The following is a 15343-nucleotide window of genomic DNA, read 5'->3' as shown; positions in this document are numbered from 1 at the left end:
TGGGAAGTCTAAGGTCTTCTGCCAGTGTCTAGTAGGTGTTCTGTAGGAGTTGTCCCACATGTAGATGTATTTCTGATGTATTTGTGGGGAGGAGGCTTATCTCCACGTCTTACTTCTCCACCATCTCGAAGTTCCCCTTCAGAGGCATTGCTTCTTTTTTTTTTTTTTTTTTTTTTTTTTTGCAGTACGCAGGCCTCTCACTGCTGCGGCCTCTCCCACTGCGGAGCACAGGCTCCGGACGCGCAGGCTCAGCGGCCATGGCTCACGCGCCCAGCTGCTCTGTGGCATGTGGGATCTTCCTGGAACGGGGCACGAACCCGTGTCCCCTGCATCGGCAGGCAGACTCTCAACCACCGCGCCACCAGGGAAGCCCGAGGCATTGCTTTTTAATAGACTCTAATTGCTTTGGTTCTAGTAAGTGGCTCCTTCATGTAAGTTAGGCCAACCCTGCCAAGGTCAGGAGCCAGACCCCAATGTCTTCCCCTGTGGCCACAATGGGATTGAAGGGAAATGATTTTAGGGAGATTAAGTGTAATAAACTATTCATGTGGAAATTTTTTTCTTTTTGCCTTTTGATAGAGCATCCTTAGGAAATTGCTCTTTACATTATTTGAAGGATTTAATATTATTTTAAGCCTTACTGCCACTATGAATTATCATGTAGGTTTCTTTCCCCTCTCCATTCCACTTCCTCCCCTATCCTAAATGCTTCAGTAGCTTCCCAGGAAGCTCTGGGCCAGAGAATAGTTCCTGATCACTGCAGTCATTGAAGTCGGAGGTAGCTGGATCTTTTCTCTCCCTCTGGAGCCAGACCAGATGTTCATCATTTATTTTATGAGCCCATAAGCCACATGTCATTTTATGAGGTGGGGACAGGAATGAACTCATCATAGTGTGGTTGCTTTGACCCAGGAAATATCCAACCCTGCACACTAAGTTTTGTTTCCACTTTGTGTAAGAGAGAAATTTTTCAAGATGATTATTTTGCTGAGCTTTCAAAATTTGTGTCATTATCACTTGATTCCCATGGAAATTCTCTGCCCTCAGTAGTGCTGGAGGTCAGTTTGATTGTGGAGGTTCTCTCAGGCATAGTGATTCATTCATAGCTGCAAGAGAAAGTGTCTCAGGCTGGGCAATAATGCACAACCATCACTGTCAAATTCACTGTGTAGAGTGGGTCAGAGAAAACAATGACACACATGACTTGGGTTTCTGTGTCAGAAATTGTTATCCTGAGTATATGAGCTTAATGGCTTCCTCTTCCATGAAATCTTCCCTGTGTCACTTCTGCCCTCCCCTCTGCTTTCCTCTGGGTTCCCATAGTCTCCCATGCTCATCTCTAATCATCTTATCAAACTGTGTTATATTTACCCTTGTTCTTAGTTTCCTCCTGAGGGAAATAACTGTTTATTTCTACAACTCCAGTATACTAATGTATCCGTTAAGTGAGTTTAGACTAAAGGCTTGCATGAAAAGGCAGATGACAAATAGATGTCATTTTACATATTAATTCTCACCAGCTGAAAGTGTCTGGCTAGAAGCAGACTGTGCAGTGCAGTGGTTGATTACTAATGCCTGATGTGGGCATGGTTGAGGTACTGGTGCCTCTTAGTCTAGTGTTAGAGGTATGTCTAATTAAAGAATTAAAGAATGCATGGCACATCAAGGACCTTTGCATGCTGTGACTTTTTCATATCTGCCCTAATTTAGAAAATGTTATTTTTTAAAAGTCTGGTTGCATAGATATAGATTTAGAAGTCCACTCTGCTTAGATTTTCATCTTTTTTTCCTCTATTCTTAACTTCTTAGGTTTCTATAAACAGAGTCATATAGGCTAAATTCTTTAGAATGAGAGCACATCCATGCAATACACTCTTTGAAAATTCTTTCCTCTTCAGCTGAAGTAATGTGAAATGGGATAAAATATAAAGAAAAGATTGTGAAATGTTTTACATTTCAGATATAATTAATTCTATATCCTGAGAAAAAATTATAAATGTTGTGAAGCTTTTATTTTCAATAATGTGGTAGCCCCAGTTTCTACATCTGCAAATATATTAGATTCTTATATTACCTTATATTTGCAATTTCCATAGTAAAATAAAAATTAATATATTAATATATCATAAGTATTAATATATAATTACATATAATATATATATATACATTGCTGTGTGTATGTATAAACACATATATGTTGCTATTATTACTAAATAAATGATTGCCTATGTGTTTGATTGTATGTTACCACATATGTGGTAGGTATTTGCCAAAAACTGTTATTGTATAAATATCTAACACTTCCTTCAACTGAAATATATACATAAATTTATACATTTTGATATTTTAAATTTTAAATTAAAAAAATTAATATAAAAAGTAACATGGAAGACTGAAGTTCTGAGATAAAAACAGCCTGGTTCCAATGGTGACCAGTCTTAACCTGTGTGAGAAAATGAATAGATAAATTTACTGTCCTTGTCTTATCAATGCTCACCCTCTTCTGAACCTTTAAGACACATCCATGCTTGGTCAAATTTAATATTCATTAATTTTATTGTCTGTTGCAGAGATAGCATGTGATCTCCCCATATCTACCCTCCCTGTCTATTAGTAATAGAACCTCAGGGTTTTGCTTGACATTTGCATTTTCAGCTTCCCTTTCGGCTACATGTAGCCATGTGACTAAATTCTGACTAATGGATTATGAAGAGAAGTGATGTTTACAACTACCAGTTGTGTCGTCCACTTCTTTTTCCTCCTTTCCACTCTCTGGGATAAAGGTGGGAACCATGAAGTCATCTTAGATCAATGGTGGAAGCTGCATGTTGATGACAGCAAATCTCTACTAGAAGCCTGAGTCCCTGATATCATATGGCCTCCATGTCAGTCCTGACCTTCCTGCATAAAGATCACTGTGTAAGAGAGACATAAACTCTCTATTTTAAGCCACCAGTATTTTGACTTGTTCTATCCTAACTTCTTTTTGTCAGCCTTCCTAATTATGACACTAAACTCAAAATATGTTTGTACTGGAGTAGGATTGGCTTTGGAAGACTATGCTGCAGAAACAGAGATGACATTTCCCAAATTACAAAGACCAAGGAACACATGAACACAGGTAGTTAGGCACAACCTCCTGTGTCCCCTCTCACAGATTGGGGTTAAGTGATGAGATTTGTTGTAAGATACACCTGGGTTTGAGTCTTGATTCTGCCTTGGAATCTATCTTTTTGGTGTCTGACGTTATTGGCTGTGGGAGAGATGATTAGTGTATTAAGATCTTGGGAGAAGCAGAACCACTAGGATACATAGATAGATATAAGAGGAGATTTATTATTGGAATTGGCTCATGCAGCTATGGAGGCTTAGAAGTCCCACAATCTGCTGTCTGAAAACTAGGGAAGCAGAAAAGACTGATATAATTCAGTTTGAGTCTGAGGGCCCAAGAACCAGGGAAAGTTAATGGTGCAACTCTCAGCCCAAGACCAAACTGAGAATCAGGAATGCCTATATTCATGTCTGAGGGCAAGAGAAGATAGACATCTCAGCTCAAGGAGTGAGAGAATTCACCTTTCCTTCAAACTTTTATTCCATTCAGGCCCCCAGTGGGTTGGATGATAACAGCCCAAATGATGAAGACAGGTTTCTTCACTCAGTCTACTGAATCAAATGCTAATCTCGTCCAGAAACACCCTCACAGACATACCCAGAAATGTTTTACCAGCTATCTAGGCATCCCTTAGCCCAGTCAAGTTGACAGATAAAATAGCTATCAGAAGACCACCCCTTGTCAACTTAACACCTATACACATCTCCAATGTATATTAGAATATTTAAACCATACTTAATCTCCATATAAGGTTTGACTTTGCAGTGTCTAAGTCATCCATCCATTTAGCAACAATGTGTTGTTGAGACCCTCCTTATGTGCAAGTGCTGTTCTTAGAGCTGGTATACTATGGTGAACAAGAACTTGGCATAGTCCTTATCTTCAGGGAACTTACTTCATCTAGTACTAAGACAACTAAATAGTATATTATGATTTAGCTTTATAATGGCTCTAATACAAGAAGTACATAACATAGACTTGCATATATAGACACAGAGAAGAAACAGAGAATACATGGTTGTCAGCAATAGTTAAGGTTGACATAGTACCAGAGGCCAGGTTATGAAAGACATTTTAGCTCCATTTAGTGCTCTGGAGCTTATTCTGAGGGCTGTTGAGATCCATTCAAATGTCTGAACAAGGTGAATAATGTGAGATCTCTATTGTGGGCAGGTCATTCTGGAAACATTGTGGGGAAGGATTGGAATAAGGAGACTAGAGATGGGGAGTTCAGCTAGGAGGCCAGAGGCCAGATTGGTACATAACTCCTAATTTACGCCTTTAACAGTGGAATAGTGTGCAGATACTGCCTCTTACTGGAAGGGTTTATGATATTATCTAATCAAGAACATATGTGGAGTCAAAAGGCAATGCAAAACATTACTTTCCTTTGCATATGCAGTTCATTTCCACCTCTACTGGGGACAGGAATCATATTTTCTTCTGGTTCCCTTCTCTCCTGCCATGTTCCCATGAGATAAAGTGAGGGAATGCAAATGGTTATACCCAGGGCCGTAGGAGTGAGGTGGCCAGTGACCACAGAAGAGAGGATTCAGGAACCATGTTGTGAGGAGACACTAAAGGCAGAATCTTGAGTTTCAGGCATAAGGTCAAGAAGGGGTCATGTGCAAAGAGAATAAAGAGATCATTGTGTACAGGCCAGTCTCAGGTGGGAGGACTAGTGATTCCTGTGATGCTTGTATATTGTAGGGTAAGCTCCTAGAGAGCACCTAAGTTGGTGGTGCCAGCTGAGTACAGCCACCTGAACCAAACCATCCAGCCAGGAGAGAGGCTTCAATTATTGGGTGAAAGCTGAGGACAATAACAAAAGCAAGGCCTGAATAGAAGGTGAGCCCACCTGATCTCTGTGGTGAGCCAAGTGTGTATCCACCCACAAGGCTGGGATTTTTCTCATACACTTGTTTTAAATCTGCTCCAGTGCAGGGACTCAGGCTGTCAAGGAACTGGACACTTCACGTTAAGCTCAGAGATTTCTTCTCCCCACAGACTTCTCTTAACAACACAGTCTCCCTTGGTCTCCTGCTCACCTTCATATGCACCTTTGCCCCAGTTCTGTCCACACCTGACACACATGCTCATTCATTTGCTTTTTCCTTTCATTAGTTTGATTTCTACCAGACCTGAGAGGATTCTTCTGATTCCTCTGGCTGTCAGCTCCACTTACATTAGAATGAGTTAAGAGAGAGCATGAGAGAGAGAAAAAGAACTTTAGGGATAATATGGACATTAAAGGAACTAAGTAACCTAGGTAGGGTTATGAATTTCACATACGTAGGACTGGACTTTATCACAGGAAAATAGTCACGTATCATGCAGGATTTGAAGCTACAGGGGAAATATTTGAAAACAGTTGTGCTCAGATATTTGAGCACCTATATAAGCAACTAATGGAAGGGTTTTGCTGCACCTTCTGTCTGACTCTGGAGTACAGGTGAGGTTAGGGATGTCGGCCTGGCATTCCAAAAGTTTGGCAGAACTAATCTGGTCTACTGAATAGCAAGTAGCACTCGCCCAAAGTGTTCTTAAATCTTGACTGATACAGATCTATGCCTTCTTTGTTTTCACAACAGATTTATTGTTCACTAAATCTTGGATTGAGTGTCTTACATATGCAGGCTTGTTTTTGCAAGTTCAGTGAGTAAACACAAGTGAATTCTTTCTCTCAAGAGCATGACCAGTTCAGACCTGAACCAGCACTTCCTACTTATGGATTCCTACTGGTATTGTATGCGTGGCTTTCTCCCCATCCAACACACACATACATCCATCCCATTCCCTGCCACCAATACATTCTATTGTATATTCCTCTGAGGCAAGGGCAAATATTTTTGTACCTCCATTTACCCCTTAATACCAGCAGATTTGCACACCTTTAAATTGTATTTTCCAAATATGGCTGAACCAATATATTCCGTCCCAGATGCTCTGCTTACAAAGTGATGTTGACCCTCCTCCCATTGAGAAGTAGGGTCTTGTGTCCTCCCTTTGATTCTGAGTGAGACTGTAACTACAAGCAACATGACACTATGTGACTTCTGAGGCTAAGTTGTAAAATGGCAATATGCCTTCCACCTGGTCCTCTTTGGATGCTTGCATTTGAAACTCAGCCACCATGTTGTGAGGAAGCCTAAGGCACATGGAGAGGTCATAGGTAAGCATTTCCACCGACAGCCCCAGAGGAGGAATTGAGGTCCCAGTTATGAGCTCACATCAACCTCCTAAGACATGTAAATGAATCACTGTTAATTGATTCCAACCCCTCCCTCCCACTCTTGAACCACTCTACTGGTTAATGCCCATAAAACAGACTTTCTCTGCTAAACCCTGCTAAAATTGCAGATTCAGGAGCTAAATAAATCATCATTGTTGTTGTAAGACTAAGTTTTGGGGTGGTGTGTTATGCTGCAACGGATACTTAGAACAACTCCTATCTCATCTTCTCCTTTGCTATGTGAATTCACAGTTATATCTCTTCCCAGCCAGACTCTAGGTTCCTTAGAGTCTGGGGCTTTTTCAGTATAAACTTCCAGAACATTCTTTCATACTATGCTGTATTTCAGTCAAACTAAATTTCTGCTGCTCTCTATGTTTGATCTTAGATTCCCAGTCTTTTTATGCTTGATCATCCTATCTCTTTTCATCCTATCTCTTTGTTGTGCATAAGAGTGTTGTGCACTCTTGTTCCCATCTGTATTCTCCTAAGTCTTACTCATTCTCAAGACTGAGTCACATGCCAGGAAGAATGTCCTGATTCCTCCAGTCAGAGAGGTGCCTCTCTTTTCTGAACTCCCAGAATGCTATAGATGAATTTCTCTTACCAGTCTTATCATCTTCTACCTTATATCTCAGTTACTTGTTTACAGATATTTCTCCACTTCTAGACTGTCTTATTTGTCCTTAAATCTACTTACACAAAAATATTTATGGAATGTCTACTACTTGCCATACAATGTTCAAGGCACTGGGTAAAGAACAGTGAACAAAGGAAGCCATGATCCTACCCTGATAGAACTTTCAGTCTAGTGAAGGAAACACAATAAATAAATACACAATGTTTGACTATCATGCTCTTTTAAGGGTTTTAACTAAATCAATCATATCCAGGACCTAACGTGATAGCCTATTTCCTTTGCAGTCTTGGAAGGCAACATGGAATAACCAGAGATCTGGGTTTGAATCCTATCTCACTATCTGTGAATATGAAGCAAGGGCTTTAACTCTCTATGCTTTACTTCTCTCACAGATCAAATGAAGATAATTTTATCTGCTTTATACTTTGTTGTTATTATTAATGGGAAAACTTATATGACCTCCACTTTTGTGCTGAGTACACAGCTAATTCATATATCCCTTTGTTCCCGGCTTCTCTTGCTTAGTATGGAGCTTAGCCTTAGGCTTGCACTCAACTAATGAGGCTGGCCATGGCATCGGATTCTCAGGCCCCATCCTTTCCTTGTACATGAAACTCCTTTCATAGTTTAATGGCAACCAGTGTTTTTCAGACAACTTCTGCCAGCAGCACTGGAGGGAAAGGAAGGAAGACCTCAGTCTTTGTCATATGGCTGACTCCTACTCATTGTACAATATTCAACCAAAATGGCATTTCTTCAGAGAGACTGTGACCACCCATCCACTCCAGTCCCTACCAGAGTGTGTTGGTTCCCCCTTTTACAGACTACACAGCACCCTACACCTCTCCTTCACAATACTTGTCACAACTGGAATTGATTAATTTTTAAAAACTATCTATCACTCCCATTAAATTGTAAGCTTAATAAAGGCAGGGACCAGGTCTGTGTTGCTGCCATGATCACCAGCACCAAGTAAAGTTTTTGCCACATAGAAAGTACTCAACAAATATTTATACAACTAATGAATTGAGAAAAGCTTTGCAGTTGTATCTAGAACCCCAAGAAAGGAATAAGCTCAACAACTGTCAACATTTTTTCTTTATCCAAAAATTCCCATCACTACTCTCAGAGACTATTCTCCTTGAGCATTTTTATGATCAATTCTCAGAAGATTCTGAGGTCAGAAGGTGGGATCTCATTTAATGGAAGATCATTCCAAAGAAAGAATGACTAATTTTATTTTGCCAGTTAACTAGTTTCTCTGAACAATGCCTCTGGGTTTCCTGGAAGACCTATGGAAGGTATAAGAAATGAACATCTTAGGGCTTCCCTGGTGGCGCAGTGGTTGAGAGTCCGCCTGCCGATGCAGGGGACACGGGTTCGTGCCCTGGTCTGGGAGGATCCGACATGCTGCAGAGCGGCTGGGCCCGTGAGCCATGGTCGCTGAGCCTGCGCGTCCGGAGCCTGTGCTCCGCAACGGGAGAGGCCACAACAGTGAGAGGCCCGCATACCACAAAAAAAAAAAAAAAAAAAAAAAGAAGAAATGAACAGCTTAAAGTCTGATGGTTCAGTCAAACCAGCAAGCTGTTTTCAGCTGAGTCTGTAATAGCAAACCAGAAAGGTAACTGACAATTTAAGAGAATTATGACTGGACTAACTACAAGTCCCGAGACAGTCATACTGTGGTACCATAAGCCTTCCAGAGATGTAAAACCCCAAGATCTTTCAAAGCTAGAGGCTTACAGAATTTTAATTAAAAAAAATAAGTAACAGCTGTTTTGCCCTGCCGTGGGCATGTAACTGACCATTCCCCCAACACACTCTAAAACAACTTTTTCTATTATTTGCTCAAAGCCAAAGAGTTGTAATAAAATGTCTTTCTTCCTCAAAATATGAGACCAGATATAGAAAAGTAACAAGTAAAACTTGGAATCTTTTTACACATATTAGCATTAATTATTTCTCTAGCAATATGAGGCCGAAGTCCCTATAGGGTCTAAGTAAGTAAACACTATACTTATTACTACCAAAATGCAGGACATGGTTCCAGACCTGCTTCCCAGCTCATAACAAGGCTTGCTGAAACTTCACTGTGTAAGGTTGAGTTTAGTCAAAATTAACATACCTACTGACCTCAGACCCTTATGAAAAGAAAGATTTATTAGAATATTAGACCATAATTTTAATTCAGGTTATATAAATACATAAAATTTCACATATCTTTTATATTTTAACACGTTGATAGTGGCACCTTACATATTTAGAAAAGGCTGCTAGGGTTGAGAGAAGAGATATCATTAAAGAGAGTTGGTACTTCTTATAGGGTGACTTTCATGTATCTGAAGAATATGGTACAGAAAATAAATAAAGCCTAATCCCATTTTGCTATCTTTTATACTTTTTGTGCTCTAGATCCTGGGAAAATTCATTCAGCTCTGCTTCCTTTTTTTTGAGATGTATAACTGCTATTAGCATGAAACAGGGAGGAAAAGCAAGACTAATGCATCTCATTTTCCCATAAAAATTTCCCTCAGAGGAGTAAAAGGATGTCTCCCCATCTTGCATACAGAAATATTCTTTGCAAGTCTCTATGAAGTTCCCCTACCTAATGAGATCTGAATATTGCACCAACTAGTATAAGTAATTCTTAGCTCTTGGGTCTTATTCTGCAAATTAATAGTATTTTTAGTTCCAATAGTCCCTTCTTAGTGAAATATCTCATACTGTTGACATTGGAAATAAAAAAAACACTGCTTTCATTATAAACTCTTTCATTTAATAAACATTTAATCAGCGCAGCACTAGACATTGTGGTAATAGAAAATCTAACAAAGAGAGGACTTCCATTTACATCCAAAATAAAGGGACCATAAATACCCTCTTGAATAAACCAAAAATATGGACAATACAAATCACACAATGGTTTGAAGACACTGGACATCAGACAATAAAGGATAGTGATCCCTGTGAGATGGGAAACATATGAGGTGAGACCTATAATTGCCTCATCTTAATGCCTTGAAAGAATTTCCAGGCTGCAGCGTCAAGAAGGGGAAATCAGGAAGAACCTGGAAAACTCCCTGTGTTGGCAAAATGAAGCTGAAAGTCCAGAAAGGCCAAGATGGTTAGAATTCATAGGACAGCATATCAGAAATCAGAGATACCTAGAGATCTACAGAAAGTCCCCTTCAAGTATTCAGTAAAGCACTTATTTATGCATACCTGTGAAAAACAATCTGTGACTGGGGAAAGAACTACCTGAAAGGAATAGGAATAACTGTGTCCAGTGCTCACATATGGCTAGGACTAGTGCCTATTACCACAGCCAGACTGGAAATCTTTATGACTCATGGGGCATGGTATAGAATGCACAGAAGGGTCCTGCCTCAAGAGTGGAAAACAGTTAGTCCTGGTCTGAGAAATTCTATGGTTCTTCTTAATAAATCTTAAAAAGATATGAAAGGATCAAATTGTTTAAAGTAACTTAGCTGCATTTCAGAACAAATCTCAAGAATATTTATAGGAATACAAAAATATCCACCATGTAAGAAGCTAAAATCCACAATGTTTGTCCTCCAATAAAAATTGACGGTTACACAAAGAAGCAGGAAATAAGATTCTCAATGAAAATTATCAATTCAGTGAAACTAACCGAGCAGTGACACAGAGTTTAGACTTAGCAGACAAGGACATTATGGAATAACTTTATTGCATATATTTGAAAATTTAAGTAAAGAGAGATTATAGAACCTAAATAAAACTTTTGTAGATGAAAACTACAAAGTCAGAGATTTTAAAAATGCAGATTTTACACTGCAGAAGAAAATATTAGTGAACTTGAAGACATATCAAGAGAAGCTATTCTAAATAAAACAAGAGTGAACAAAAAAGGTTTCTAATCAAACAGTACATTGGTGACCTGTAGAACAACTTCAGTTGACCTAACATATAGGTAAGTGGAGTCCCAAAGAATAGGGGAAAGGTGGGGGATAGAAAAAATATTTGAAAAAATATATAGAATAGCTAAAAGTTTTACAAACTTGTTGAAAACTATAAATCCACAGGCCCAATAATTCCAAAAAACAGGGAACAGGAATATTTAAAATAAATAAAATAAAACTGATTGATATAATCTTGAAAAAAAATCTACACCAAAGCACATCATAATCAAATTGCTAAAAACTAATAATAAAGAAAAATATCTTAAAAGCAGCCCTAGGAAAAAAAAAGACATTATGTACTAAGGAGCAAAGATTAAGATGACAGCACATTTCTCACTGCAAATAATGTAAACAAGAAGACAGTGGAGCAATATCTTTAAAATACTGAGTGAAAAAAATTGATTTGAAAAAATCTGAAAGACAAAAAGAATTCTTTAACCAGCAAAAATATTATTCAGAAGTGAGAGTGACATAAAGAATTTTCCAGACATAAGAAAGTAGAAAAAAATTCATCACTGACAGAACTACACCACAAGTAATGTTAAAGGAAGTCCTTCAGACAGAAGGAAAATTATACCAAGTGGAATTATAAATCTGTATAAAGAAATAAAGAACACTGGAAATAATAACTACTAAGAAATATACACAATTATTTTGTTTATATATCTTTAAAAGATAATTGACTAAAATAACAACAATGAGCATAGTGTGGGATTTATAGTATGTATAAAAATTAAATGTGTCAAATAAATAGCACATAGGCTGGAAGGAAAGATTTAGAAGTATAACTATTTTAAGGATTTTACTCTGTAATGAATGTGGCATATTATCATTTAAACAAACTTCGATATGTTAGAGATGTATACTATAAACTTTAAGAACCTAGAAAAATAAAAGCCAATTAAAACTAAATAGAAAATGAAAAATAATAAAAGTTGAGATAAAATCAATGAAATAAAAAAAGACACACTGCACAAAGGAAAAAAAAAAAAAATAGAGAAAGCCAATAAAACCAAAAGCTGTTTCTTTAAGAAGGAATATACATATATATATATGATAATTCATTGTAACCAAACAAGTTTTATCCTAAGAATGCAAGGCTGGTTTGACATTCAAAAACCAATATTATTAAGGAAACAAATAAACAAACAAACAAATCAGTTTCTAGTTATGTTCTCCCTCCCTGTGCCATGGTCCAGAAACTTCCTCAATGCAGAAATCCAAGGTAATCAAAAGATTCATTTTATGTATTTCCTTTCTCTCATTCACAGTTCTGCATTGCCTGATTAATGTCTGAAAATAATTGTTTTCTAGTTGTTTATGTTTAGAGGTTAAGCTCAATCCTTATTACTATATATAATATTTATAAACATATTTCTCACTTTGTCTTTAATTGTAGATGTTATACATTTTTTTCAATAGACAACCAACTGATATGTGTAATTAAACTTCAGTGTAAATACTGACATTTGGATTTAAGTGTACCAAATTTTTAGAAAAATTTTCTTAAAATTTTCCATGTTTTCCTGTGTTCTTGCCTTTTCTTTTGGATCAATCAAGTATGTCTTATTCATTATTTCTCCTCTATCAAACCTTAGTTTTATATTCCTGTATAATTATTTTAATGGTTATTCTAGAAATTACAGAATACATCACTGATTTACTGCAGTCTACCTTCTTATTACTTTTACCATTGCTCAAACAGTTAAAGAAAAATTAACTCCCTTTCTTTGCTTTCAGAGTTTGTGGTATTGTTATCATAATTTCTACATATGTTATAAACCCAGAAGGCATTATTTTTTCTTGTAAATAGTTAGCATTCTTTTATATCAACTCACAGGTTTAATTATTCTAGTAATCTTTATTTTTTTCAGTAATTTTGTAGTTCCACCTTGAATCATTTTTTGTTCAGTCTGAATAATAGATATTCTGGTGATAAAATTTCAGCTTTTTACCCTAAAAATGCTTTTACTTTCCCTTTATTCTAAAAGGATTTTTTGCTATTTATAAATTCTAGGTAAGCAGTTCTTTTTCACTTACTTTAACTGTCTTTTTATTGTCTTTGGCTTCCATCATTTTTGTTGATAAGTCAGCTCTAATATTTTTTATTGCTTACAGAAAATGTTGTCCATTGTCTCTTCAAATATACCTTTCTCCCCATTTTCTCTTCTCTGTCCTTCTGGGGCTCTAATTACACACATCTTAGACTTTTTGACTATATCCCACATGTTTCTCAAGCTCTCTTCGATTTCTCCCATTCTAGTTCCCTCTGTGCTATGATGTGGTTTTTTCTATGTCTGTGTTTGAATTCATTAACCACGCCTTCAACCATGTCCAGTCTGGTTTTTGACTTAAGGAGTTTTGATTTAATATATTGTAAACTTTTAATTACTTAATGTCTATTTAATTCTTTTTTCAAAATTCCTATTCTCAGTTTAAGTATCTAGTTATTCATCTGTTGTCTTTCCCTTTTCCACTATTTTCTTGACCATATTTATCACATCTGACCTATATGTATCTTTGCTTTTGATGTACAGTTTTACCTTGATTATCAACCAGATATTTTTGGCTCTTGTATGTTTGCTAATCTTTTATTGTAGTGTAAGTCATTATTAATTAAAGAACCATAGTTGCCATATATGATGTTATCTTCTAGTAGAGATAATTTGCTTTTTCCTTCAGTAGAGTTCGATAACCTCAATCCAATCAAGAATTGACCTAAGAGTAGACTGAGATTTCAGTAAAACTCTGTATACTTATGATTCATCCCTGTTCTTTGTGCATGGCCATCCTGGACTTTTATTGAGGACCTTGAAGAACCATTGTTTCCTCAACCCTAAAAGACTTAGAACAGTTCTCACCATTCTGTAATTTTAGTTTTTTGTACTCCTCATTGCTTCCACAGTTCTTAGGTATCTTTAAAAATATGACTTTGCAAATCAACTGAATTTTTCTAGTTTTATAATTAGAGTTTTTTCTGTTCTAATCTACTACATGCTATCTAGAAGTCTCATCTACTTATTTTATATATGTTTGTCAGGATTCAAAGTCACATGAAATATATGATGAATGTATAAATAATTTCAGCCTAAACTCTCTTTTTCTCAACCCTTAGTTACAAAACTTGAACAGAAAGTCTGTGTAATAGGTTTTCTGGTATGGAAGCCATTTCACAATAAAAAATAAAAGAAATAATAACTACATCAAATGTGAATGAGGTGGGAAACATTCAATGTTTTCTAGTTGCTACAGGTTTTTGCATTATTCAGTACATGTGTAAAGTCCTGTTCAATAACATCTACTACTGTGTCTCCAACATCTAGCAGAGTGCATGACACAAAGTCAATGTTCAAAAAGTATTTACTAAATTAATAGACAAACCAATAAATTAATCTCCAGGCACTTGATAAATATAAACATATAGGATACTAACATATATGCAAGTCATTCTCTTTTCACAACTCCCTAATTCCTTTGTCTCTCCATAGCACTTCTTCCTATAAACCAAACCAAAGAGAATGGTATAATGTTTTCTATATAATACTTACTCAGTAAGTATTTATTGAGTTAAATGACCAACTCCAATCAGAAATTCTATTCCTATCTCACTCTTTTTCCTAGCATTCATTATTTTCTAGTATCTATTATTTACACTGCAGTTTCTTCTATGTACAGATCCTTCTGTCACAGCAATATTTCTGAACTTTCTTTATTAAACTGTAAAAAATGTGGTTTCACTAATTCAGAGTTACAAATAAAACTAACTATACCTAGAAATTTAAAAATCTTGTTTTTTTAACAAGAATCCACAACATGTATTCTGCTTTTAGACATGATAGAGTAACTAGCACTGGACTTACCCCTGCCATAAACCATGATAAAACTGGAAATATCTAGATAGATAGATATGTATGCCTTCAATCATTGAACAATAAGCAGTATAAGAACATGATATTTGAGAGAAGGAACGTGTGAGGTGATCCCCTTATTTGCCCTAGATTTCTGCCTACAGATAGTTCCTGACAGGAAGTTGGGTTATGGATCCCAAGCTGAAGAGGGAACACAGCCCAACATATTTTATAACATCAGCATAACCCTATTATCAAAACCTGAAGAAGATATTATAGGTAAAAATAATTACAGATCAATGGCCTCCATTAACATAATTGCAAAAAATGTTAACAAAATATAAAAAATCAAGTGTAGCAATGTATTAAAGGATGAAAAGCCATGCCTAAAGGGCGTTTTATCTCTGTAATGCAAGTTAGTTTAACATTTATAAAGTAATCAATGTAATTGAACCCATTACTAGAATAAAGCATAAAAATCAATGATTATCAATGGACGCAGAAGCAGCATTTGACAAAATTTGTCACCCTTGCATGATAAAATGCTCAGAAATGCTCAAACAAACTAGG

The sequence above is a fragment of the Grampus griseus genome (genome assembly GCF_964374135.1).
Source record: "Grampus griseus genome assembly, chromosome: 8".
Lineage (NCBI taxonomy): Eukaryota > Metazoa > Chordata > Mammalia > Artiodactyla > Delphinidae > Grampus > Grampus griseus.
Note: the sequence above shows the minus strand (reverse complement) of the source record.